This window comes from Erithacus rubecula (genome assembly GCF_903797595.1).
Source record: "Erithacus rubecula genome assembly, chromosome: 3".
Classification (NCBI taxonomy): domain Eukaryota; kingdom Metazoa; phylum Chordata; class Aves; order Passeriformes; family Muscicapidae; genus Erithacus; species Erithacus rubecula.
In genome coordinates, this window is record NC_136689.1 from 79,297,346 (window position 1) to 79,324,235 (window position 26,890).

General features: G+C 37.9%; 1 protein-coding gene across 1 annotated transcript in view; it reads right to left on the bottom strand.

The window, feature by feature from the left end:
- The window catches only part of ADCY2 (adenylate cyclase 2), a 197,480-nt gene that overhangs the window by 135,243 nt on the left and 35,347 nt on the right, over positions 1–26,890 (bottom strand). The gene's annotated exons all lie outside the window — the stretch shown is intronic.

Here is a 26,890-nt window from a genome sequence, read left to right on the forward strand (position 1 = left end):
GCATAGCCCAACCCGTAACAGCAAAAGGGATTCCTTCTCTATACATAGAAAATATGTATTTGATGGTATGCTTATGTTCCAAACCCCACCACACATTTGAGAAAATGTAACTAGATTTGGGACACAGGTTTTGCACACATAAGTAAGTAGGCAATTCTGAAAACATGCCAGCTTGTATATAATTATATTCTCCATGTAAAGCTTTCCATCAGTTTGAGTTGACATGCAATCCTGTTCACTGTTGCATGCACACAGTAGAGAACACAGAAAGCTCCCAGGCAGGTATGAGCAAGAGTAATTAGTGTCAGTCTATATTCTTCACATCTGCATGTGACAACTACATAGTCACAACTGAAGCCTAAGGTATGTGCAGCTGCAGGACAGTGGAGCCATTCTTGTCCATCACGGGGACAGACCAGATGGAGAAGTATGTCCACTTCTGTTATCCATTCCTTTCTCTCCAATCTCTCTATTAAGATAAATCCAGCTCCTTCCTGATCTGTCATACTCTTTTCAATGCTGCCAGCTCTCCCATATACTCGAGTCAAATAGTTCAAAGGCATGAAATGAAAGAAAACTACAAAGGAAATGAGGGATAATAAGAAAATACAGGAAGAAAAAGGCAAAGCTTTTGCTTTGCATCTCTACACTTCCAATCTACCAACAGACAGCACAAGAAAACAAGTGTTTGATATCTGGTTGTTTTCCGCTCTCCCTAAAAGTTTTTACAGTGATCAGATGTCAGCAAAACCAACAGCAAAGAAAAGGATGTACAAACTTGGTCTAGGTAAGAGAAGGGTTATGCCAGTATGATGTTTTAAAACTCCTGGCTGAGGAAAAATCAACTCTGATACTGACAGAAGCAGCTGATAGTTTCAAAACTTGAGAAAGATGTAGAAAGCTCTGGTAGGCTAGAAACGAGAGATATAGCATGTGCCTTTGAAAGGCTGGGGGAAAGGGTGAAACTCATCAGCTTCACTTTAATTCCTGTAGCAGTAACAGACAATAGTAATGCATTTACAACAATTCATAATCAAGAGTTCAGAAAGTTAAGAAAAATGTAGGTAACAGGCAACATGATTTTGCTGAGAAATCATGTTAAAGCAATTACATCCTCTGTCATGAAAACAGGCATCAGTAGAGGGGAAAACCCAAATAATGAGTTAGGCAGTAACAAGGGATGTGAAAGGTCCTCCAAAACAGGCTTAAGATGAATGGATGTCAAAGGCAAAATACCCTACTAACATGAAAAACAAGCTGCCTAAAACATGTTTCCATTTAAAAGCCAGGCTGGATTGGACCCTGAGCATCCTGGTCTGGTGGAAGGTGATCCCACCCAGGTCACAGGGGTTGGAAGTAGATGACCTTTGTTTCCTCCAACCCAAACCATTCTCTGATTTTATTATTGAAAAATAGTTTGAAGAAGAATCCCAGATCCAAGTCCTGGAAGAAGGATTTCAAAGGCTCCCATTATCAGTGATTTTTCATGTAAACAACATTTTGTTGTTTCCAGGTTAAGCTTTCTAGCTGCCTATGTGGCAATCAAATATTTGTGAAAATTTTATTATTAAAAAATAAAAGAAGCATTATTTAACTAGTTTGTCTCAAAAACTATAACTTGCATATTTTTTTGATATCTGACTTTATAGCCGGACTAAAGGGTCCACTCCATTTGTTTGGTAGTGCTAAATACATTTCTAAACTTATTAGTGGATGTAAGACAGAATGCTTTGCTTTTCAACTTTGACATAAAACAGGATACTAAGCATGTGGACAAGATTTTGTCATTTTGCAATGCTTCTAGTGGCATCAACTGTATCAGCTCCAAATTCCTTGCATATCTGTAAAAAACTATCTGCTCTATAAGTTACCTCACTGCTTTCCTTGGCCAAAATGAATGGATGATTTCAACATTCAACAGCTACAGAGAATACTTTTAGAAGGTTCAGCCCCTACTGACATAACATATGCAAATAGGCTGGGTTGCAGAGGAACTGTGTTAAAGAACACTTGATTTAAAAAAACGGACCCATCAGTTCTTAGATTTCCATATATTTGCAGTCTTGAAATTTGGTGTGAATGCTGTTGAAAAGCAGGACATCTATCAGTCATACTAAGGAAGAAACTCCCCTCCAAAATACATGTAGAAAATGGCACCTATCAATAGCTCTTTAATTCTTTGCCACACTGCTTTTCCCCTATTTCTAGTAGTCGTCTAATGACTCAAGAGAGCTCCTTTTATCACAGAGGTTGCTTTTTTATTTCACAGTGGCTCAAGACAGTTTTTCCCATGTAGCCTGAAACAGCACACTTCTACCCTTCATCTTGACTGTAAACATACATAGTACATAAGACATGGGACCTTTCAACATATTTCAAAATGCCAGTGCATTTAAGTTTAATATTGTAGAAGTTAACACACAAAGACTTTTCAGCAAGTAGAAAGAGGAACAAGCTTCTTGGTCTGAATCAAAGTCTGCAGAATGGACAATGTCCCTTGACACTGATCTTCTTCACAAATGGCCCTTTTCCATTATCACTTTGTAAGAAGTGGCAGAATTTTGCTGATACCAACATTAAAAATCAGTGATGGCAAGCTCTGAAAGACCCCACTATCTCCCTGCAAGACTTGCTAATGCTAATGATCACAGCATGGCTGCACTTGGTGTGTCTTCAGGTCAGTAAACACAGTGTTAATTTACAGTGAACTATTTTTGACACTATTAAAAGTAGCATGTTCCACCAAATTGTGCCACAATCACAAGGCTTGTCATTGTTATGTTGGAAGCAGTCTTTTGTGTGGGTCATCACTACGACTGCCTAGTTGAAACATGCTTTTTGTCCAGATCTGAACCTACCTTGCTTTAGGAATTTGATTCTCAGATGCTTTATCCATGAGTTTATGTCATCCATACCTTGGACATGGGAGTGCTTGGGCATTGATGGTGTGCATCACTGCATGTAGCATTCACTTTTGATTAATGTTGGTGTAACATCTCACACACAAGTATGTGGCTTTCCTGCTTTGATTGAGGGGTATCCACAACTCTTGACTGTCACAGCTTGGCAGCACTGGTTCTCTGTTCTCTTGCTGCTCTCTGTATTTCTTCTCTGCCATCTACTATGTAAGCAGCTCCTTTCCCCAGCCATTTAAAGGACAGTGCACTGCCCTAGTGTGGCTGCCTGGATGGGTACATAACACGATTTCTCTGCAGATTTTGTGCAGCTGCTTTCAGAAGGGCAGCAAAAGTTCACATACAGATTGCTGCAGTGATGCCACTGGAGCAAGCTGGACACCCAAATGGTAAAATGACACCGTGGTGTGGGATATGATGATCACAAACCCTTACAAAAACTCATTCTTGTCACAGAACACAACATAAAACTATGAGCAAACATCTTCATCATAGAAAATTGAAAGATTCAGGCTGTACAAGATAGAGAAGTAGATCCTTCTTTAAATTAAACCCATTAAAGAGCATTTTTCATGTTGGCAGTTTTGTTCCATCACCTCTAGATGTACATTGTCTACTACAGCCTTTAATCTGTTCTGTTGACTGTGAGCTGGGAGAACTGGCATGAAGTTGATATTTGGTACTTCACAGACATTGCTATTGGAAATGCCACGAGTTTGGACTGTGATGGCACAAACTACAGTGGACCCAAGCCATGAATCCATGCTGCATTTTGTGAATACAACCTGTTCTGAGACACTTTGCCTCCCTTGTGTCACCAGTTTCTGCTCCTCAGAGGGGTTGCCTTAACTATAAAGAGTATGTGAAGAAAAAATTTTAACATATTTTGCACATTAAAATCATCTTTCCTAGCACACAGGGTATCACAGGGGATGTTGCTTTGGCACCGAGAACAACTGTAAAAAAGATACTAATCATTCATTTTTTACAAATTATATTCCAACAATGACTCACAATTTCCCACCTAGACAGCCTTTTTTAACACTGTGTTAATACGGTTAATCAAAACAGGCTTGGCATGTGTGAAATTCACTCAAGCTAATGTTACTCTGACCAGAATTTCCCCCTGAGGAGCATGATACCTTGGCACTGAAGCTGGCCTGCAAATTTAAATGTACCATTTCAGTATGAATTAGGGAAAAGCACTTCTTTGGACACAGCCAGCAGTAGTAAGACTATAGCTAATAAAATATCTGTAGTTCTTCGGGAAAATTGCAACAGTGTTGGCTTTTCACTGTGTAACAATAATTAAACTGTTACTGTGTTTGAGTTTACAAAAACTCAAACTAAGTGGCCAGCCCACTACACACTCACTTTCAGAGGTTTTCCAACATCAGCTTCTTCCTCACTGTGTAAAAGGAGCAAAAATCATCAGCTGATTGAATAATTTTCCCTTGGAAAGACACTTGCATTCCAGCCACTGATTTCAAAAGCTGTCTGTACACTTAAGATCACAGAAGATGCTCTAGCTTTTCTAAAGAAATAACTAGGCTTCATCACATTTGGTATGACCTACTAATCTTAAAAAAATAGTTACAAATACTATCTTTATGGTTTAGTGCAATGGGTATTTTAAGACATTAGAAGGGTATTTATACAAGCTATAAGCTGTATACTAAAAACTTTGTGTTGGAAGTATAAAGGCTTCAAATATGTAAAGCTCTTTGCTTTTGTGATTCTGAAGTCCAGCCCCCCAACTTCTACCTGGGAAATGTTCAAAGAATAAAACAAACAACCTACACAAAACGAAAAAATTCAGAGTATGAAAATCATCTTCTGTTCTGAATCATCTATAAAAAGGCTAAAATCATGAAAGTATTGGATAGGTAAAGGTGGAAATGTTGTTCACCAAACCCTGAAACACCAGAAGAAAGGGTTCTCAATGGAACTAGAAGGTTAGTTTAAAAATGGTGAAAAGGAAGCCATTATCCTTTACCTGGTGGATAGCAATCTCATTGAACTTACACTATCAGGATCAAAAAGATATTAACTTAATTCATGGACACCTTATCCATAAACTAACAATAAATAAAGAGGGCAGGGAAATGTACTCTCTGATGTCACTAACACATGTATGGAGGCTGGGCAAGGTATGAAGGAAACTGACCCCACACAGTGATCAATTTGGCATGCTGCCTTTCAGTAGCAGCTCCTCTTGCAATTCTTGGAGACACATCACTGTGCTAGATGGACCATGGCCTTACTCTGCAGGATGCTCATGTGTTATAGTGCTAAGAGCCAAAAGTGCTTCAGAGGAAAAGAAAAAGATAAAGCAGTTATGACACAGTACCCTCCCTGACTTTAAAATAAAACAAGGCAATTCAGAAAAAAAGAACAGAAAGCACAGCAAGACTATGAATAGAAAGCATTGTAGAACCATTCCCTAGTTAGAATGAAACTGGGAGAGGAAATTTGAACTTTGAGCAACAGGAGAAAACACATAAGAAGCTAAATATTAATTTTGTATAAAAACAATTTTTCCCAAGTGCCTAGCATGCCATAAACCTCAAGAAACAAGTCAACAAGGAAGATTTGCTTTATATAAGATTTCATTATATACTCCACAAAATCATGCCCAAAATAAATTATTACTTCACTGTTTTTACCAAATATAAAGTTTTATTGTCTACTGATTGTCACAGAAGTAGTAAACAACTCTGTAAATCGTGCCTTGTTCTTTATCATAGAGAACTCTCAAAGTAATAATCCCTTTCTTTTGTGCACAGGTCTGTGTTTAATTGTCATCAGGAAACAGTCATTACAGCCTCTGCCAAAAAATTAACAACCATTAGCAAAACGGGAGAGAATAAAGGCAAGTTGATTGCACTAAAATGGATATTTAAAATAATTTTACAATAAGAGACATTCAAATGTGTTCCTAAAGTCACATATTAATGTGGCAGTAAGATGAAAGATTCCTAGAAAGGAAGGAAAATTCATATTTGAAATAATCAAGATATAAACTGATTGTAAGGTGTCTACTGTGTGATTGCATTCTGTGTCACAGAACCTCTTCTTTCACTGCATGGGATCAGTAGGAGACAAGAGATTTTGAAGGAGTGATCCAAGGAACATCAGCAGTGACCCACCAATTCGTAACAGCTTTTGGTCCTTTCTGCTACAGAAAGAGGAGACTGAGCTACCATCATCTCTAGTAGATTTGAGATTATTCCTGAACACTCTCAGAAAATAAAAAATTTCATTTACCTCCTCCTGTTTTTACCATCATTCCTTTCCTCACTTTCTCATCTTTCTGCTGTATCCTTCCACCCTTGTTTCAGCCACTATATTCTATGCACTCAAGAACACAGAATTTATTCTGCTGCACTGCTGCTAAATCCCTGTGAGCAGAAAGACAACTTCATAAAGCACAATATAGCCCGACAATGGCATCTGTTTGCAGTGACTTCACTCTTAACTGGACCAGATAACAATAAGCCATGTCTTTGTTTTTTCAGTGATGAGACAAGTGAAAACCATCAGAGATAATGAACTGATTGCTCATCCTTGTTATCTTTCCCTTCTGTGTTTTACTGTGTTAAATATCAAGATCAGAAATCTAGAATTGCAGCAATGATTCCAGATCATCACAGCAAACATTTTCTCTAGAAGGGACAGTTGATACCCTCTTTCATGCCATCTTAATAATTTATTTTATTTAATCTAATGACTATGAAAAAGGTATTATAGCATGTTATTAAAATTAAAACCTTGTCTTTCTATGCCATCATAAAACTAAAAGCAAATGTATTTACTTCTGGCTTAGAGGATGCTGCATGCTATTCAGAAGTCTAAACTGCAATTAAATTAACACATCTTAAAAGTAGAAAGATCCAAATAATTATATAGTATATGTAAACAGACTCAAGTCCTAAGCAATGAACTCCAATTTCACATGGACTGTTAAGGAGGAAATTTTGCAACACCCAAGCGCCATATCTCAAATTTGAAGGGAGTTGAATAATAACATACATTGAAAACATTTTCCAAGTTTCTATGAAGAGACAACTGTCAAAGAAACATAAAATACCTAAAAACCTAATCTGGTTAGAAAGGATGTGAAAATCAATGTTAAGATATGCATGCACATACACAGAAAATATGTGCAATAACAACAATTAATTTAAATTAAAAAATCAAACAAGCTAGTACAACAGAAGAATATACCACATTTCAGGAGAACCAAGGAGTTTTTTCTACATGTTGACATAAAAGAAGCCTAACAGTGAATTTTATCAACTACTATAAGAGAAAGTAAAACTGTTAATTCCAGCAAAAGAAAAGCAGAACAATGAAATTAAAATGCCAGTTTCTATCAAGGGGAAAACTAAAGGATATGTTTACATAATGCTAAACAATAACTGTGGTACAGTTATATGTTCCAAAATATTAGCTCACAAGTTTATAAACCCACAGATCTTAATGCTGAGACATTTTGGAACAGCAGGTTCAATAAAACATGCTCCAGCATCTTATAAGAGTACATGATTATGTATGTTTATTTTCCATGCTTCCTATACAACAGGTCAGCTCCAGAGAATTGAGGTAAAATTAGATTGGTAAAAGGAAAAATTAGGAAGTGAGAGCAGAAAACAAATGGTCAACTTTTACACTGAGAAGACTGATTCAGAGAACTCAAAGAATTTATTCAATGTCTTCCTAAATGTTTAATCAAAAGGAATGGAACAGTGAAGTGGCAATGATTGATGGAGTTTTAATAATGTTCAGGGTATTCAAAATCAGCAAAACATGGGAAAAGTTGCAGAAGTAATTCACACTGCTGTGACTGGGCCATAGCAGGTGAAATCCAACATGATAAATGTAAAATAGGAATGAAGAAAAGAATTTTAACCAAACACTTTCAAAAGTGGGCTTTACCTTAGCTATTACATCCTCTGAAAAAGATACAAGACTCACTGCGAGTAGCTCTTTGAAAAAATGAATGATAGCAGGGGCTGAAAGGGCAAATGAAAGGACAGCCATTGTTAGGAAAAGAACAGAGAATCAAGCATCATGATGACATTGTATGCATCCATGATGCACACATTTCTAGAATAATTCATGGACTTCTCTCCCCATCTTAAAAAAAATTCACAGGAAAAAGAAACCACGTTGGCAACAACCCCCTCAGCATCTTCTCTTCTCTTCTCTTCTCTTCTCTTCTCTTCTCTTCTCTTCTCTTCTCTTCTCTTCTCTTCTCTTCTCTTCTCTTCTCTTCTCTTCTCTTCCTCTTTTCTCTTCTCTTCCTCTCTCTTCTCTTCTCTTCTCCTTCTCTTCTCTTCTCTTCTCTTCTCTTCTCTTCTCTTCTCTTCTCTTCTCTTCTCTTCTCTTCTCTTCTCTCTCTTCTCTGCTTCTCTTCCTCTTCTCTTCCCCTCATCTTCTCTTCTCTCTCTTCTCTTCTCTTCACAGCCTCAGCTCCCCCATCCTGTCTTCAAATGAAAGGTGCTCTCAGTCACCTTTGTAGCCTTCACTGGACTCCCTCCTTCAAACTGTAGTGCATGTGCACTGAGGAGCCCAGGACTGGACCCAGCACTTCAGACTGGATGTCACCAGTGCCAAGCAGTGAAAAAGGATCACCTCTTTCAACCATTAGGAACTGCATAGCTCCTAATGGAGTCTGGGGCATGATCACACAACCATGGCCAGTACCACCCAAAACCCTGAGGAAGAATAAGCCCTGACAGCCCTCTGCCTCTGACACACTGATCCACAGGAACACTGCAGCCATCAGAGTAGCCTTACAACACAGTGAGAAGCCCTGCAAATCTGAGGTCATTATTGTCAGAGGACCCACCAAGAGCCATGCTTGAAAATAAAAGAAGCAGGAGCACACAATTGGCAACACTGAGAAGCCTTTTCCTTTACAAAACAGAAGCCCTCCTTTCCTTGAGATATTCAAGTGTCAGCAAAGGGCAACACTCCCTGGTGAGCTGACATTTCCTGTGGCAGGTGTCAGAAAAAAGGGAAAACAACCAGACAGTGATAAAGGGTCATGGTTGTGGTATATGTGGTAGAAAAATTTAGATGAGTGAAGTGCCTGAACAAAAGGGACTTGGAGTTCCTCTGCACAAATCAATAGTCTCATGTAGCAGCTCAAGTCAGAAACTGCTGCAAAAGAAAAACACGGTAAATTTATATGACTCTGCTTACAGAAACCTGGTAACCTGAATAGATGGGGTTTTGGCAAATTATGGTTTATTCTAATCATGTATTTTTAGGCAAAAGAGAAAAGAAAAACAAGACATTGCCAAGAAAAGGAGCCTCTTGATGAGTGTCATGAAATCCTGTGACTGTGTACAGAGTGGTTGTAGCGTAATGTTAATGCAAAAGGAAGGAAACTAATTTCTTCTCTAGGAGAACTGCCAAAATAGGACATAACACCTCCTTGGAAAAATTCATTAATCATAGAAACAACATGCCTAGAAGTGTATGACATGAAAAAAGTGGACAAAAACATGTTCAAAGAAAACAAATTGTGAGAGGGGGAAAAAGAATCACAGCATTTCATTGTCATGAAGCTAAAACAGGTTTTGTAGCACTTACTCAAAAACTTGTGTTGTTTTCCTGTGACATCTGCCTTTCCCAAAGACTTTCAAATCATGTGCTAAAACAACTTTAACACAGGATGAAATTGTCACTCTGGTTCATGCACAGTGCCTTTAGGACTCAGCCTATTGCCCAGAGGTTCCTACTTGCAACCTTGGCTGTTATGCCCATGGGCCATCTCATGGGCCATGCCAGCCAGTGCTGCTGTGCTGGATTGCATGGAAGAGGATTGTCACTGGTGTGGGTATCAGCTCTTTCCCCACCTGCCCTTCTCCCCCTCTTCAGCTGTGGTCTTGATTTGTATTAGGGGACCCAAACACATGTAGCATGCAGGGATCTCAGCTCACATCAGGTTGTTCCAGTCAGCACATCCCATGCAGTAACCATCATCTGGGAGTCTAAACAGCTCCTGGAGAGAACCATACAGTCACAACAGGGTTAAGAGTCACAGGGACCTGCTGAACTAGAGGGGACATGCAGGAAAGGATGCTGGGTGCCCTGGTGCTTCTCCTCTCAGAAGATGCTTTTCCTCCACTGGGAAGTTTGTCTCATCTCTTTTCTCACTATTTTGTTTCTTTTTCTTCACCATTACAGTCCACACATGCTATCAGTTACAAACTCTGTCAATACATCTTTGTGCATGAGAACTTGTCCCAACATCTTTTACTCAGCGTTGTCTAATCCCTCAACTTTTGAAGTCTACAAAGTGATTTTTAACATCAGAAATCACGTTTTTCTACGTCAGAAAGTAGTCAGATTTCATGGCCACCAAGGTGCCAGCCTCTACATGAACATTGGGGACCAACAATGCTAGCAGCCTGGAGGCTGCTTCCTCAGGAAGGAAGTAGGGAAAAAGGCAGTCCAGGTTCTGCTCTGCTCCACACAAACCTTTCCATAGGGCAAAAGGCACAGGAGGGGTGAGATGCAAAAGTTGAACATCAATGTAGGAACAGACACATGCAGCAACTCTAATAATGACAATGACAATAAAAATTATCATCACTTCTCCAGCTCTGATATGTAAAAATATCATATATTTTACACATAACACTCTCCCAAGCTAAACACAATGAAGGAGAAGGTATTCATACATTTATTTTCCACTGCCACATTTTTCAAACTGCCTTTTTTGGGAACGCTAATCCCTACTAGATGGGAGAGATCAAAGCTGTTAATTCTCTTACAGGGATTTAATTTCAATTGAAATTAAAGGAAAAAAAAAAGTGGATAAAATAATTTCATGGTAATTTGTAGAAATTTGACCTGTTTTAATGACACAGATAAACCTTCACTTGAGATCTGTCAGAGGTTCCCTGTAAAGACTGAAAGGCGAAAGGATTAAACTGGAAAAGGGTTACACAGAAATTATATGAAGGCTTGAATTTAACCTGACAGGCAGATTCACCATTAACATAAGTCATCTCAAACTTCTCTCATTGTCTGCCTCTGTCATGTTCAAGGTCAAATGCTTTCCTCAGCCCAGGTTTTCCACAATGAGCTTCTTTTCCTTCTGAATCCAAATCTTGTTGTCATACTGGGTCTTATTCTCCAGTTATTTTGGTGGGGTTTTTTTTAATTGTGAATATAGGAATGTGGAAATAAATCAAAATGATAACAAAGATAATGTCCTTAAAAGAAAGAAATTCTCAGATTAATTCCAAACACACACATTCTTTATTAAGGAAATGAAAAATGAAATACTAGTCATTTCAATATATAAGTATATAGACTGATATTACTTTAATGTAACATCTACATTTAAAACAATGTTACATAAAAATTAAAGTAATTTTGCAATAAAGAGCAACAGTGAAGCATTGCCTTAAACTAGGTGATCTTAATCTTTACAATCCTGATTTAAAATTCAGAGTTCTTCTTATTGGAAATACTGCAATTATATTTATAAAGTGTTTGTTGATTTAATGAGTAAGGTACTCCCAGCTACTCATGAACTAGTGATGTGATTCCATCTGTAACTCTTAAATGTTGCTGTCTTCTAATTACAAAAGAATTCATTATAGAGCTGTAGGATTAGTTAAATTAATCCCAGTAGGATGACTACAGAGAAAAAGTTATTCCAATCTGTTTTAACAAGCATAGAATTTCATGTCTCACTGCATTGCAAGTATTAAAATTAGTCAACAATTAATTTATATGTTATTTTGCAGAAAATTCTGCCATTGCTTTCTGAAAAGACTTCCTTGTTTCATACCTTCCATTTCATACCTTTCACAGTACAAAGCTTTTTCTCCTCAAAAGTTTTCAGTGGAACAATTTGTATGGAAGTCTGGATCCCCAAAGTAAAAAAACAGCTTACTCAAAATCCCAGAAGGCATTTCACAGCTTCCAAAAGAATCAGAATAGCACCTTTTGTACAGTAAAATCTCTCTAGGTAGCTTATACTACACACATCCAGAAAAATTATCTGAATTAAATAAGAAAATATTTGGTATATTTCTTCACTTAATAGAATTAGAGCGATTTTAGGTTGAAAGGAGGCTCTGGAGGCCATCCTGTCCAACCTTCTGACTGGTTTCAAAGACAGATAATGGTCAAATTGCTTCATATTATGGGCACAAATTTCAATTAACTTATTTTTGTCTAGCCAAAACTGTGTGTGTTTTTATGGAATGCGGAATTAATTAAAAGAGACACTAAACAGAGAAATATGACATACAAACCTAAGCTGTTCTTTAATTCCTTTATAACAGGAAAGAGCATTTGTGTTATCAATAATGACAATCAATCAGATGAACAGGACAATGCAATTCCTCTAAAATGAGCAGAATACTTTTAATCTCTTTATTGAAATACCCAATCTCCAAACACTGTTGAAGTCAAATCCCCAAATCCAGTCAAGTTTCTAATCTCAGTGTACATGAAGAACCTGCCAAGAAGAACCTGCCAAAACTAGCTGGGTCACAAAATAGCAAAAAAAACATGGTCACATTCTGCCTAAGTTATCATACAGTCTCACTTAATGCAACCACACAACTTTGCCCATGAGCAAAAACTGCAGGAAAATAAAGGCAAGAATTCGCAGATACTGTTGGGAATGCAAGGACAGAGACACTGCAACAGAATTGTGAAAGACAAATGTGCTCCTTGCAGTTATTGCAACAATACAGTAGAAATCTTCTCTCCTATTTTGCTGTCTGATTGCTCACAACCACAGAAATAGATGCAAACACAGGGGCAGTGACAGTAACAGAAATGGCTAAACCCTACTTTCCAGTCAATGCTTGTGGATCATAATATATAAACCAATGCAAACCATGCATGGCATGTATAAGAATACAGTCATAAAATGATATTGTCATATATTTCTGAGGAGACTGGCCAATGTCAAGTAAGTCTTCTATATCAAACCTAAACTTACTGCTAACCTTATTTAATGCTAACAAAGTAAATTATAAAATAAAAAAAAGCCCCAACAAACCAAAAAAACCCTGAGAAGCTGCTGGACTTGACACCACTTTCTCAACACTTGAAGTGAATAAAGCTATTTTTTGCAGTTAGTTCAAAGCCCTAAGCATTTAAATAAGCCAAAGAAATAAATAAAAATTTAAACTAAACATCAGTTCTCCATCCTGCCTTTCTTCCCCAGGCAGCCTCTCCATAGGGTTAACACATCACCATCACCAACAAACATATCAAACATATACCAACATACATTCTTATTTAGCTTCCTTCTCTCTCACTGAACACACAGCTGTCTGCTCAGTGGTAGAGAGGAATCTGACCAGAACAAACAAAACTTCAAAAAGGTCAGAGGGAAATGTTCCCTCTGTTATACTTTGTGCTTTTTTCAGATAGAAAAAAAAGGGAGGAGCTATTTGAAAGCAACAGGATATATTTTTTCTTCTACTCATTATCATGCCAGCTGTTGGGGAAGGTTAAAAGTCAGCAAAGAGACTAGCAATCACTCTGGCTAATCCACACCAGTGAGCCACAGCTGTTAATTTCACATAAATGAGAGGATGCAGAAAGATTCACAAGCCACAACTTTCAATGTAAGATTCAGAGTCTGAAAAGACTGCACATGGAGCATGAACACTGCCATGGCCACTGAAGGAGAGTGCTGCACCTCACACCAGGCTGGCAATTTGTAGGTTAATAATTGAACACAGCACTGTGTCTTTGCACGGTCCAGTGAGAGGGGACTTAATAATTCTCTGCCCTCAGGTAGGAACAGCTTTATCCAGGCAAGAAAGGACAAAAGGATGATGATGTGGATCTTAACAGCACCGTAGGCCTGATTGGACGCAAAGAAAACACAGACATCCAGATCAAATTTCTGTTCCATGAATAAAAATGCAGAGCTTGCGTAAGAACAGGTTTCCTCTGCAAAAGAACATGATGCCCAGCCACACAATCAGAGGGATGCTGCAAACAACCAGACAGAAGGAGAGAAGCTTCAGGGCTAATCTAAGGATAACTCAATCTAGGTGTGATCTTCCTTCACTTGTTGCATCCCATCTCAAAAACATTTGCAACTGTGCATAGCTTTCTGTATTGCTATTTTGTAAGCAAATTGCTTATTTTATGATTATTTTATAGGCAATTGGTAGATGACTGGCAAATACTATCCCTGCCAAAGTGGTAGTCCTTAAAAATGGGATACTGAATCACACAGTGCTCAGTACAACTCCAGAGACTGTAAAAAGAAGTGTCACGCTCAATAAAATGTTTGGAAACTAGGCCAGCTGGAGTTTGTGTGGCAGAGATATCTTCTGATGATAAGCACAGAAACACGTGAGCAATGACCTTACCTCCAAGAGTCTTCCAGCAAGTTTGGACTACCTATAATTCAGTTTATTTAATCTATTCCCTTGCATCAAGAATCATAATTCACATCTGGTTTTTTCACACTAAGGAAGTCAATGAAAGCAACACAGGTGTCCCAAAATGCCATGCAGGAAACAGAGAATAATTATTTGTAATACACTGGATGCTCAAACCCATTGATAGTTAAGTATCTCCCGTTTTAACAGATGCTACTATTTTAAGGTGCAGCATAACTGTGTCAGGAACGTGACTTAGCAATTGTAAGCTCCAAGGAGTCGCAGGCAGGTTAGATAAATATCATTATCCTTTAAATAAAACAGCCTGTGCCAGTACACCCTAACAGCAACAGAAAGAGCTATGACAGTCCTTAGCAAGAAAGAGAAACAGAGAACATCAGGTATCACAAGACTCCAGCATCCCCATACTCATACTTCTAAACCATCATAAAAGCACTTCTGAACTCCCATTAAAACATCTAATTATACACATCTTACAGACACTGTAATTACTTTGCCAATATGACAGGAGAGATCTGAAGCAGAACTCCACAGCTCAGAGATGCAATTTTCTACACTTTGAAGTACAAATGGACAAATCTCATTCTGCAGCCAGTATATCTCTGCAAGTTTGGTTTTTTTTAAGGAATAGTTTACTTGAGATAAAAATGAAAAGAAGCATGAATTAAAGATGACAGCAATAAAATGTGAAAACAGACCACTATAAAAAGTGGGGCTTTCAGTGGCCCCTTTCACAATCACTGCTTATCTAAAAAGAAACAGCTAGCTACATTTACAAGACAGGCAGTATTTGTCATCACCATGCAGAATTTGAATAAAAAAGATAATTTACGTACCTCCCTCACCTATTTTTAAGTGGAATTATTGTTATTGCAATTACAATTTTCTTTTTTACCATAGATATTGTAATTTTCATTCCTAAAACATTTTTAGTGTATATAAAAGTCATGCCAAAATTTCTTTTCCAGATCAGGGCATTTTAATTTACATCTTTACATGAGACACTATATTCTCTTCTATACCCCAACTGACAAATTCTTCAAGTTGGAAGCCCCTCCCAATCCCTGGCATCAAAGTCCAGCAGTACAATGTCCAGTGATACAGATGTGTGCATGGATTTTCCCTCAAACTGCATCCTGGAGATTCATGGCCTAAAGAATTAAATTTTATGGTTCTCTTCACTCCTGACAATGATACTGGAATGCACCAGTTTTCCATTGTTACCAAATAAAATTAGAACAATGTACTTCTTTCTCAGTAATTTCCTTCCTCTTCTTAAGTGTTATCAACTGTTATCAAGTGTTATCAAATGAGAGTTTGGGTTTGTTTGTCAAAAACTGTGCTCTTCAGAGTCAATTTATCTCTATCAAAGTTTATAAAAGAGTACAGCAACTTGACTCTTCTCACAACACACATCCCACACATAGGGAAAAAAAGGCACCATTCCTCTGTTGCTTCCAGACTCTGACAGATGTTCCCATACTAGATAACGCAGGAAGAAAAGACAGAATTTAATCCAGATGGGTTTGACTAGGATTAGGAAATGTTGAGAATGCAAGACTTCAAAGACTCCTTCCATCCTCATGCATGAAAAGCCAAATCTGTCATGCCCTTTGAAACTTTATATAAACAAGTTCTTTTACAAGCTTGACTTATCTTAAAAAGATAGTCACTTTGCACACTGTATTTGCCACTCTTCATTAAATAATAAGGCTTTTTATTCCACATTTTACTTTTATGCAGAATACAGAATAGTAAATTTTTTTGGGGAAGGAAGAAGTACAAGCTTACTTCTCACTTAACTGGTTATACTAATTGATAGCAGGAGAGTAATTTTGATATACAAGAGTATGAGAGCAGAATCAAGTTTGGAAAGTTAGAAACTGATCTGAATTCCGGAACTAAAGCAAATTCCTAAAATTTTACAATATTTTAATTCACTGACTGACTACTTCAGTATTCTCATTTAACTAATTTCAGAAGCTGGCCAATAGCTAAAAAACTCAAAACTCAGAGAAATCATAAATTGGTGAAATTGCAGCTAGAAGAACCATAACCACCAGATCTTGTGAATGCAAATAAATAGAGAAATAGATATCAAGAATTTTAAGTTAAAATATTACGAGTTGGGAGAAAATGAAGTTATATGTCTAAAATGAATGAGAGATCACAGCATGTATTAGCCATGTATTAGTAATTTTATCAACAAAGCTTTTCTTTTGCAATATTGCAATATAGTATTTTTTTCCTTAAATGCACTTGTATTTCTCATGCTTTTACCTTAAGCCCACTGATCTATTCATTTAGGCACCAGAATAAATGAACTGTACATTGATTTCTGCAGAACTGAACATTTTCAGTGTGCTTTATTTTCTATCTCCTCACACTTTCCATTTCAGTTTGGAAACCATTACTGAGCCAAACATGCAAGCTGCACCTAACCAAAAGAATTACTGATGATCTAACAAAAGACTGAAGAGCATCAGTACCATTTCTAACATGAAGTCTGACAGGTAGTCCACAGAGATGTGTATCTTCTAGTGAAACACCCCAAATCAAGGCAATATCTACATTATTGCAGTAGCTTATACTGTTAAATGGTCTCATCTGTACTGTAGTATTTCACATGCTGTGCAGAAAAATATCTTTAAAATACACATCTTATTCTGCATATGGTACCAGAAGTCGAAGTTTTATATGGCAAAGGACTGATAGGTTTTATAGCTCTTATTGAGCTGCCTAAGATGCTTTATCAGCATCTACAGTCACAGTTCAAAGTTCAATACATTCAGTCCTGCTATGGACAGACAGAGGTTCTGATCAGTAGTAAGAAAACAGGACTCTCACTTTTCAAAGGGAACTAAATAACTATTTTTAGTCTGGGTATCTTATTCTACATAAAAAAAAAATGTCTCTACATTTTCAGGGTAAGAGTATGAAGGACAATGATGTTCATTGTAAAAGAATCCTGCTCTGTAATCCTAAATGCTCTATCCTCTATTCCCAAATGCCTGCTAATATCATAAAAATAATTACAGAGCCAGACAAGATCCTAAGCCTCCAAAGCAGAGACATCCCTCTTCCCAAATGCTGTCTGTCCTTCATGACTACATCACGCCTTTGCCTTTTCCACTCACTGGTTGATTTGGGGCTTGGGGGAGAAATTGGGGATTTTGATTGCCTGGCACCAGCACAGATGGGTATTAGAAACAGTTAGTTCTACTTTAAAAACTAAGGCAAAACCCACAGATCCAGGCAAAGAATGTGAAATATTTTGCAGAAAATGAAAGAAAGTAGATAACTGGGAAATAGCTATAATGTTAATGGACTATTACACAGCCAATGCAAAAAGAATGTGCATGCTTTTAATGGCAGCAGCATATTGGACCTAAGCTACCTAGTTCCTAAGCTCTTCTCTTTTAAATTCTGTTGCAGGGAAAATTATCTCCACTTGTGAGCTTTTTACTTAATTCAGTGCCAGCTAATGCCAGCTTGTGGTCACTGCTTTGGTTATCAGAGAAACAAAAGCCAAGACAGCTGAATGCCAAGCCAGCACTGCCCTGGCACAGGCCACCCATGGCCACTGTGCCCCAGCAGGGGTCACCCACAGCCAGCCCCTTCTTAGACTGACAGAGAGTAGATTTAGAATAGATATTAGGAAGAAATTCTTTACTGTGAGGGTGGTGAGACACTGGAACAGGATGCCCAGAGGAGCTGTGGGTGTCCCATCCCTGAAAGTGCTTAAGGACAGGTTAGGTGGAGCTCTGAGCAGCCTGGTGGAGTGGAAGGTGTCCCTGCCAATGGCAGAGGACCTGGAACTAAATGTTCTTTAAGGTCCCTCCCAATCCAACCATTCTGTCTTGATTCTATGATTCAGAAGGATGTCCTGTTTGATGGAGTGTCTTTCCAGGTGGACTCCTCCAGCTATACATGCTGTCAGCAGCCTCTCACTCCCCAAATCTCCCCAAGATCATCTCTCTGCCTGCCTCTCCCCCAGCACCTGCACAATTCAGTGTCTGGCATGCAGCAGGATGCTCACCCTGGTTTTAGAGCTATTTGGACCCCACTGTGACCAGGACAAAGAATCCCACAGCCTCTGCTACAAGTCCATGCCACATATCCTCACATGCTTCCCTAAAAAGCTCTCTCTGAGGCTGTGGTTATTGTTAGCCTGCTGCTTGTGGGGGGGAAAAAAAATTCTTCTGACAGCATTTATATGTAACTGATTTGTCAATCATCAAATGTGCAAATACATATTTACAGGACTCTATACCTCTGCTAGTGTTTGAACTTACTTCTAAGGAAGCTTACTAAAAGTTCTTGAGAGCTTCCTTGCACAAGCCTATTAGAATTACACAGCTGTCAGCACTAGGCAGGACTGCTTATCACAAAAAATGCCTTCTCTTCTCAATATGCTGCAACACAGATACCTCTGCATGCACTATCAGAGAGCAGTGAAATGAAATCTAAACACAACACAAAGCCTCCCTTTAAGGCCAGAAATGGAAAACAAAGAGTGATAATAATTCAATTACAAGACTAAACAAAGCTAACAAATACTGCTACATATCCATAACACAACTTAATTAAACAAAAATTATTAAACCTTAGTATTTTGGAATATTTCCCTTCACCACTTTTTTATGATTCACCCTGGCTATGCTCCACTGAGGCTCCTGGCCTCTGGTTCTATTTGTTTCTCAGTCATAACAAAAAACTCCTTCTGCTGGATCATGTTGAGCTAGTCTCACTGCCACATGAGCAATTCCATATCAGAAAACCCTTATTACAGAGTTACAAAGCAGAAATACGAGCAACAAGAGCATCAATGGTAAGAAAAGACTAAGCAAAGCTAAGCACAGGTCAAATCCACAGGTGGAAAGTCAATTGCAAAGCCACAGGCTCATCCATGTAGCTCAGTAATTATGACAAGTACCCACTAATGCAGTAGAAAGAAAGTAAAAAAATGTTTTAACTTTTCAAGGTGAAATACTCTATCAGTGTGACCTTCTTTGTCCAGAAACTGAAATGAGCCATTAAAACAAGCAAAAGCCAAACTGATTTTCAAATTTTCCTTTTGAACTTAGTAAATAAGGAAATGAAATTCCAAATAAAAATTCCACTGTTTACAAAACTAAGTCCGTCTGATTACATCAGTAATAAACTAAGAAAATTATTTAAAACATTTTTTTAAATGGTATTAATATTTTTAATGCTTTCCTTGGAAAACCTAGTATGTGCTGCTTTAAGCACTTCCCTTAGACAAACAAGTAGACCCACTGACCTTAGAAATAAAACAGTTCACACCTCCTGATGTGTCATTAATTCCATCCTCTGAGGAGGTTATGGAAAAATAATAATTAATGTACTGCCAGAAAACTGTCTCAGGTTTCAGCCCATTTCCTTAGCTACCAACTGATGTCTTAGTTACTTTTCTTTTATTAAGTGTGTAAATCAACGGTCCCTATTTTTTAATGGGAATAGTTAATAGCTTTTTGATTTAAAGTGTCCACTTTAAATCTGGACCCACGTCTCCACTCAATAAAAATATACTCTAGAAATGCTAGCACACATGTCAAACAAAGACCTGGAACAGATTCAGCTTTTATTGAAAGGATTCTTCTTTTCATTTTCCACCATAAAACCTAACTTTTTTAACAAGAATTTTCAAATTACTTAGGATATGCCCTTTGAGTCATGAATTTTCACTCTACAACCCTTGAAATCTTAAAGAAAGTTGGTTTGTCTCTGAAAAATTAATGTAAGGAAGCAATTCTAGGAATGTAGCTGAAATTCCCCAGGAACAGCAAATTCAGATCTGCAACATTCTCTGTTATCCCTTTCTCAAGACTTTTCTTATTTATTTATTTATGGATTTGTGAAGCAAGGATAAACAAAGGCACTGTTCTAAGAACACCAGGTCATTTGAAACAATTTACATTTCAGCAGTAAACCTCACCTCCCTGAGCCCTCAGTCCTCCTTTTCCATAGCATATCCCCAAGCTAACATATGCAAGGAAAACTAGTGGACAACTCTCAAACTGCCCTTTCAGGGAAGTCCTCTTGTGAGGGCTGCAAGAATATTTTAGTGCATCTGTATTGCTGAAAGAATGCACTACTCACTGGAGTGAAAAGGATCCCCAGGACAATCCAATTGTTCTCCTTATTTATGCTGACTTTGTGAATGCTGGCCTTACTTGCACCAGCACAGCTGCCTGCTAGTACTGATATGCAAGAAGAATCCAGTTGTACAAGTCTGGTAAGAGAAGTATCAAGGTAATTCAGTAGTCCTACAGGTTAGTGAAATGTCGCTGTAATTTGCCTCAAAATAAGATTACTAAGGTAAAATTCTACTGCTCCTCCATTTTCAGATTATCTATCTTCCAGGTATAATGCAGCATTCAGAAATGCTCATTCAGCCAGCAAATTCTCTATTCATTCATCTCTGCCAAGAACAAATTCATTCCAGTGCAAATAATCTCCTTTCTCCTTATTCCATTCCTGAGACAAGGTCTTACCTACAACTTAAGGCAATAAAAAAAAAAAAGAAAAAAAAAAAGACAAATCTCTAACTACAGTGGAGTTTGGTTTAACGTGCTCCATATTCTCTTTTTGATGCATTTCTCTATGCTTGGTACTGTTTTGTCAAAGGTGGAAAATAGATAAACAATGCTATGGCATAGTAGGGTTGCTATTTGGCAGAGTATGGAATTCAACAGGGCCTCTCATGCATCCAACGAAAACTAACAGTTTTCCTTGTGCGTGGCAGTACAGCTGCACTAGTATGCTTAGTAAGGCTGTCCTCTGAAAAAAAAGACTTCCTGAAGAGGATGAAACTTGATTTAGAAGGGAAAATGGTCCCAGCTGGGTTTTGGAAGGTGTTTTTCCTCAAGAAAAGATGAGTCTCGTTTTGTACATCCTGATTGCTTCTCAAATTTTCTGTTCCCAAGCACATTATTGAAGTCCTTGGATCTTGAGGCTCATCTTTGTTTTGCTCTTATTGCTGTACTGTTTGCCAAAACCAACCAAAAAAAAAAAAAAAAAGAACAAACAAAAAACAAAGACCAACCAACCAACCAAAATTGTCAGATTTGCTTTGCTTCAGAAAGAGACTACCTCCTCCTCAATTTCTCCTTTATTACTCACATAAAGATTATATTCTGTATTGTTGTAGCTCTTCTGTCTGCACTCATTAAGGCCAGAAATTTAATTCTCTTAGGTGATAGCTAGGATTGTCTGATCCTAGAGTCTTTTACCGAGAACCAATCCTAAGACACAAAAATTCAAACTACTTACATTCTCTCTCCTCTTTCTAAAATTGCTTTTTACTTCACTGATTTACCAGTAAAGAGACATGCACTTCCTTTGCACTTGTCTTTCATCCTTCTTCCCAACACTGTGAATGTTCCAAATCATGGGTGACTTTTTCCCTTTCTGGTGGTATCTTCTACTGAAGGAAAGCAGTATCTACCTACTTCTGAAAGTGACTTTTCAGTTTACAGTGTGAACTGTGAAGACAGAGCTTGAGCAGCCCATCTGGAACAACAGCTAGTGGGCATGCACGACATAGAGCTGGGTGAAAATTGCTGTTCTGGGTTGAAAAGATGGGCCCCTGGAGCTGTCACATCCCAGCTAGGCAGATAAACCCATTCCTCCTGGTAGAACACACTGCAGTTCCCCCCTTCCCCATGTGTCTGAGTTTCATTCCACAGGAAATGTCAAGGTGGAAAGGACAATATGCACCCAGGTCTCATCAAAACATACCATATGGCCAGGGTTCAGTCATGGGTATCAGACCTACATGACATACCACAGAGTAAATTAAGATGCAGTTTCTCAGACCTAAGCAATACAAAGGTGGGTTTGCTTTCACTGTCTGTCTCTCTTTCTCTGAGTCTTTCTTCTAGCTCAAGAAGAGAAACAGCAAAGAACATTTAAGAAATTGTTAGGCAACATCACAATTTTTCAGAAACAGGGAAAATAGCCTCAAAAGAGCCTTTAACAATCTGAACTATGTAACACTGCTAACCTGCTGATAGACTCAACCTGTTGCCAAAATGAATCTCTGACCTCCCAAAGCCAAAACTAAAGAACTCATGAAATGTTTCATACATGGGAGGGTGCAGGAGGGGAAAGGTTTGAGGAAACACAGAGGGACAAAGTTGAGAGCTCATCTCTGAGGCAGATGATCCAGCAGCTAACACACCTGCAGTCAGCCATACCAGCCAGCCAGGATCATCCATGTGGAGTAATATTACTTTTAAGTACCCTGCAGACCAAACAGAATATGGGTGTTCAACTCATCCAGGCTTAATCACATGAAACCTCCTCCCTAAGTGCTTGTCAGCAGTAAAAACACCAGTTACAAACCAGTTCTTCCCTTACCTATGAAAGACAGCTGCCCACCAAGACTACCAATATTCCACTAAAAAGTGGAAAAAAAAAACCAACTCCACATCCACTGAAAATATTAAAATTATATTTTGAACACAATTAAAATTACATCCTTAAGATCAATATGGTACTGATACCTGCTACTCTTCTGCTTCCCTTCCATTATTGATGTCAATTGTGATCACATTTCTCAGAAAGACTGATGCCACAAAGCACTTACTTTTCAACACTGACAAAAAGTAAGTAACAAAAATCTGTAACACATAAATCAGTCTTCTTCTAAGTAAAAGACAAGCAAAGCTCACATTTATGCAATCAAGTGAAAGGACTGCTTTCTGTTAAGTAGTCCATCTTGAAATTATTCTATGAACAGCAGGGAACACCAGGATTTCTCTTATTCCTGATTCTAGCTCGCAAATGAATGAAAAAACCTATAAATTTATACATAAAATTTCATGGGAATATTCTCTTTAGAAGCCATATTTTGAAAGATAATTCTTTTGAAATGAGAAGCCTCTTTTATAGGCTTTCCTAGAAGAACAGGAAGATCTAGTGCTTTGCTGAATGCTCCCAGACATCTCTAGTCTACAGGCAATACATTTATAGGGATGGTTTATCTCACAAAGCCATTACTCACCTATTGGCAATTGCAGACACCAAATTCATTCCCAACTGTGCAACATCCCCTAGCAACTTCGAGACCAGATTACATATGGGAAAATAACATTGAGATCATATTTCAAAATTTTTAACTCTGCTCAGTCTATTTTTTGGGTTTTGGAAAGGCATATGTACAGCCCTTTTCTACACTTTATATAGGAATTAAAAGCCATGCTGATTTTACATAAACTTGAAGATGATAAGGCATGGCAGTATTTGTCCAGAAGAAAACCATATGCACAACACTTGTGCATACTGACAATATGAGAGTTTTGGGGAAAAATTAGCAATTATCAATCACTCAGATGGAAATAAATTATGTTACTGAATTATTCATAAAGAGCTCTAAAATAGTTTCCTCTTCACTCCTGGTTGTGTTTTTCTTCCCTCAGTGTCCTCTAGATTTAAATCAATATACACCAGCAACAGAGTCAGTCTTATCCAGGCAAATACTGAGCACTAACACAGTTCTCTCTGTTTATTTTGCTGTCTGGACTGCTGCTGCCCATGGTGAATGAAAAGATGCCTGTCTCCCATAAATGTTTGCTGTTGGCACAACTTCTTTCACTGACCCTGTTTTCAAGACTAATGACTTTCATTTCTAGTTCAGTACTTTACAGTATGGGATTCACTTAACAAAGCTACAGCAATATATCAGTCTAAATACATTTGGTGTCTGGCCTTCAGTGCTCATGCAACATTAATTTAAATATAAGGTAAAATATTTACTTCCAAGTCAGTCGTATTTTACACAGTGGTCTTTTGCTACAGAGGAATTCAGTGCTCAGAGGGTTGGGGTTTGCAAGACAGGGTACACTATCATCTTAGGAGAGATTTAGTCACTCAGTTTTTGAAAGAACATACATAAATTCAGGTAAATCAATGACCCATATGATTTCTCTAAACAATTCAAGTCTCTGAATGCACAAAACCCTCACAGAAGTGCCTAGGAACAACTCTATTTTAAGTCTGGCATTCTAAAATCAGCTTCAAATGGTATCTGTGCAGTCCTGTTTTCCTCTAAAAGCTGCTATTTAAAATCAGTCAGAAATGTTAGACAGAATAATAGTTTAACCTTCAGACTTACTGGCAGGTTTTGGTTGCTTTCTCTCGCATTTTTTAAGATAAAATTCATATATCAAATAAATAATTTCTTGTCAGTCCTGATTTTCACTACTGACCAACTTATCAGCAAGAAAATGTCACCTGTCCTGCGAAAATAGGAAACTCAATACATCACATAATACAAATAATATTTTTTTAATGGTTTGGTTTAGTACTTCTTATCATTAGCTAAAATAACTAAGTGGATGCACAGATAAGAGTTATACCTATAAAAGATGTTACATTACAGTAAAGTGTATGTGCTGCTCACACAGACCCAACTGGTCTGTGCAAGGGAGCAGCTACAGAGAACAAACCCAGAAACAGCAAAAGAAGAAACCCACCTGGCTCTCATTTAGTGTCGTAATTTCTGGATTGTTTGAGGATTGGTGTTCATTTTTTCCTAAAATAAACACTGCTGAATTCATTTGTGATGAACTTTAGAACCTAGGTTTGATTTAATTCTGATGAATTCTGTGATGTGGCTTTTGCTTAAAAACTGCAAAACAGAAAGCTCTCTCTGGCACAAGGCTTCCAATAGCATTGAGTAGCTGAAGGGTAATTGTAAATCCTCAACTTTTGATACCATCTCAAGCAACAGTTATTATGATAATGGGAACCAGGAATTCTTCCAACCTTCTAAGATAAAAATGCAGAATGGAATATCCCTAGGCAAAGAAAATAGGCTAGGAATATTAAAGAGACCTGGCATTAGACAAAGGATATATTTGACTCTTTCAACAACTTTCCAGATATCTAGAAACTATCTGGACATTATACATCTATATAGATAGTTAGATATTTTGAATCTGACAACATGCAGTTGCACCTGAAAGAAGGTGTAAGGGATTGGGACAAAACAATGGGAAGATGTGATGCTAATCCATCATGCTTGTAGTGACAGAGGGAGCAGCAAACACAACTGGGAAATACAGGAAAAGCAATATCCTTCACTATATGAGACACAGCTTATGGAGAGAAGAAAATTCTGTGTCACACAGAGTACTCCCTGTGTTTCAGGTTGATAGCTATTTTAGAATTACTGAAAGCTCTGATACATTTATTTTCCTTATACTGTTTTCTTTTAATGGACACGATATACTTTAAAGTTGCACAGAACAAGGTCAGGTGTGTGCACATCAATAAGAACATAACTATGAAACCAAAGCATGAGTGTTCACTCCTAATTTTTCATCAGGTGAACTCCTGAAAAATCCAGAAAAAGGGCTTCCAAACAGTAAATGGCACATAAACATTCCAGAATCCTAGAGTTGCTGTTGCTGTTGTCAGATGAAGCATTCAAGCAGAAATTCTTTATAAACCCTGATCCAGAGCTTTTTGAACTCCTTTCTATAAGCTACAAATAGCCACTCAGATTGGTATCTGAAACATTAACTGCTTTCCTCCTTCACCTTCTGACCCTGTCACTTCTGTAGCAATTCAGCCAAGGTTACATAAGGCAGCACAACAGAAAGATTCCCTCCTAGACATTAATTCTTCACATGGGTAAATCAGCTAACGGGACATAACTGAAAACCATGTGAAATTAATTATTCTATATTACATTACATTGATTTCAGAGTAGAACAACTATTAGGATGTTTCCAGATTGATTTCTGATGTGCTATCTTGATAGTAGTTCCTGGATTTAGATTGGTTCAGTGATGAAAATGAGAATTCAGAAGTACTCAAACAAACATTTAGAAACAGTAAAGCAGGGGACAGTGGGTGGAGGAAGATCTGAATATGTGCCTGCTTCATTCCATTTATCCTGCAGTGCTGGTGTAGCTCTTTGAAGTGTCAGTATGGGGGAAGAAACTGCATTACCCAAATACCATTTACATAATAATTTTCTTCATATCTAAAGAAGACATTTCTCTCTGTTGTTACTTTAATTTGTTCCTTGTAATCATACACCTCTAACAATAAACGCAAAATATATGCTAATTTCCTCCATCCTTCCTACTTCAAAAAAAGAGATCACCTCTAGCAGAGCAAGTATTATCTTTATAAGGCACTGACAGGAAAACTGTACATTAACTGGCAATTCATTATTTTGCTTCCATCTGAATCCCCTCCCTGCCCTTGAGAAATCTCTAACTAGTATTTACAGCTCTGAAGCTTCAGAGAGAGAGATGCTCAGAGGCATCTGACAGGAGAGTGGGTTTGCCTTCTGCTCCAAACCTGTATGTATTATTCCATGGTTTCTTCTGTGTTTTTTTATCGTATTTATCCACTGCCACATGATGGCAGATAAACAAACTGAGTGCTTCCATACTGAGCAGGGATTTGACATTATCCTTACATTCACCAACACTATAATATAGGTTTCATGCCTTTTTTTAGGTGCCAATGTCTTAGCCTGAGTTCTTTGAGGGAAACCTTCAACACAACCACAACTAGGTA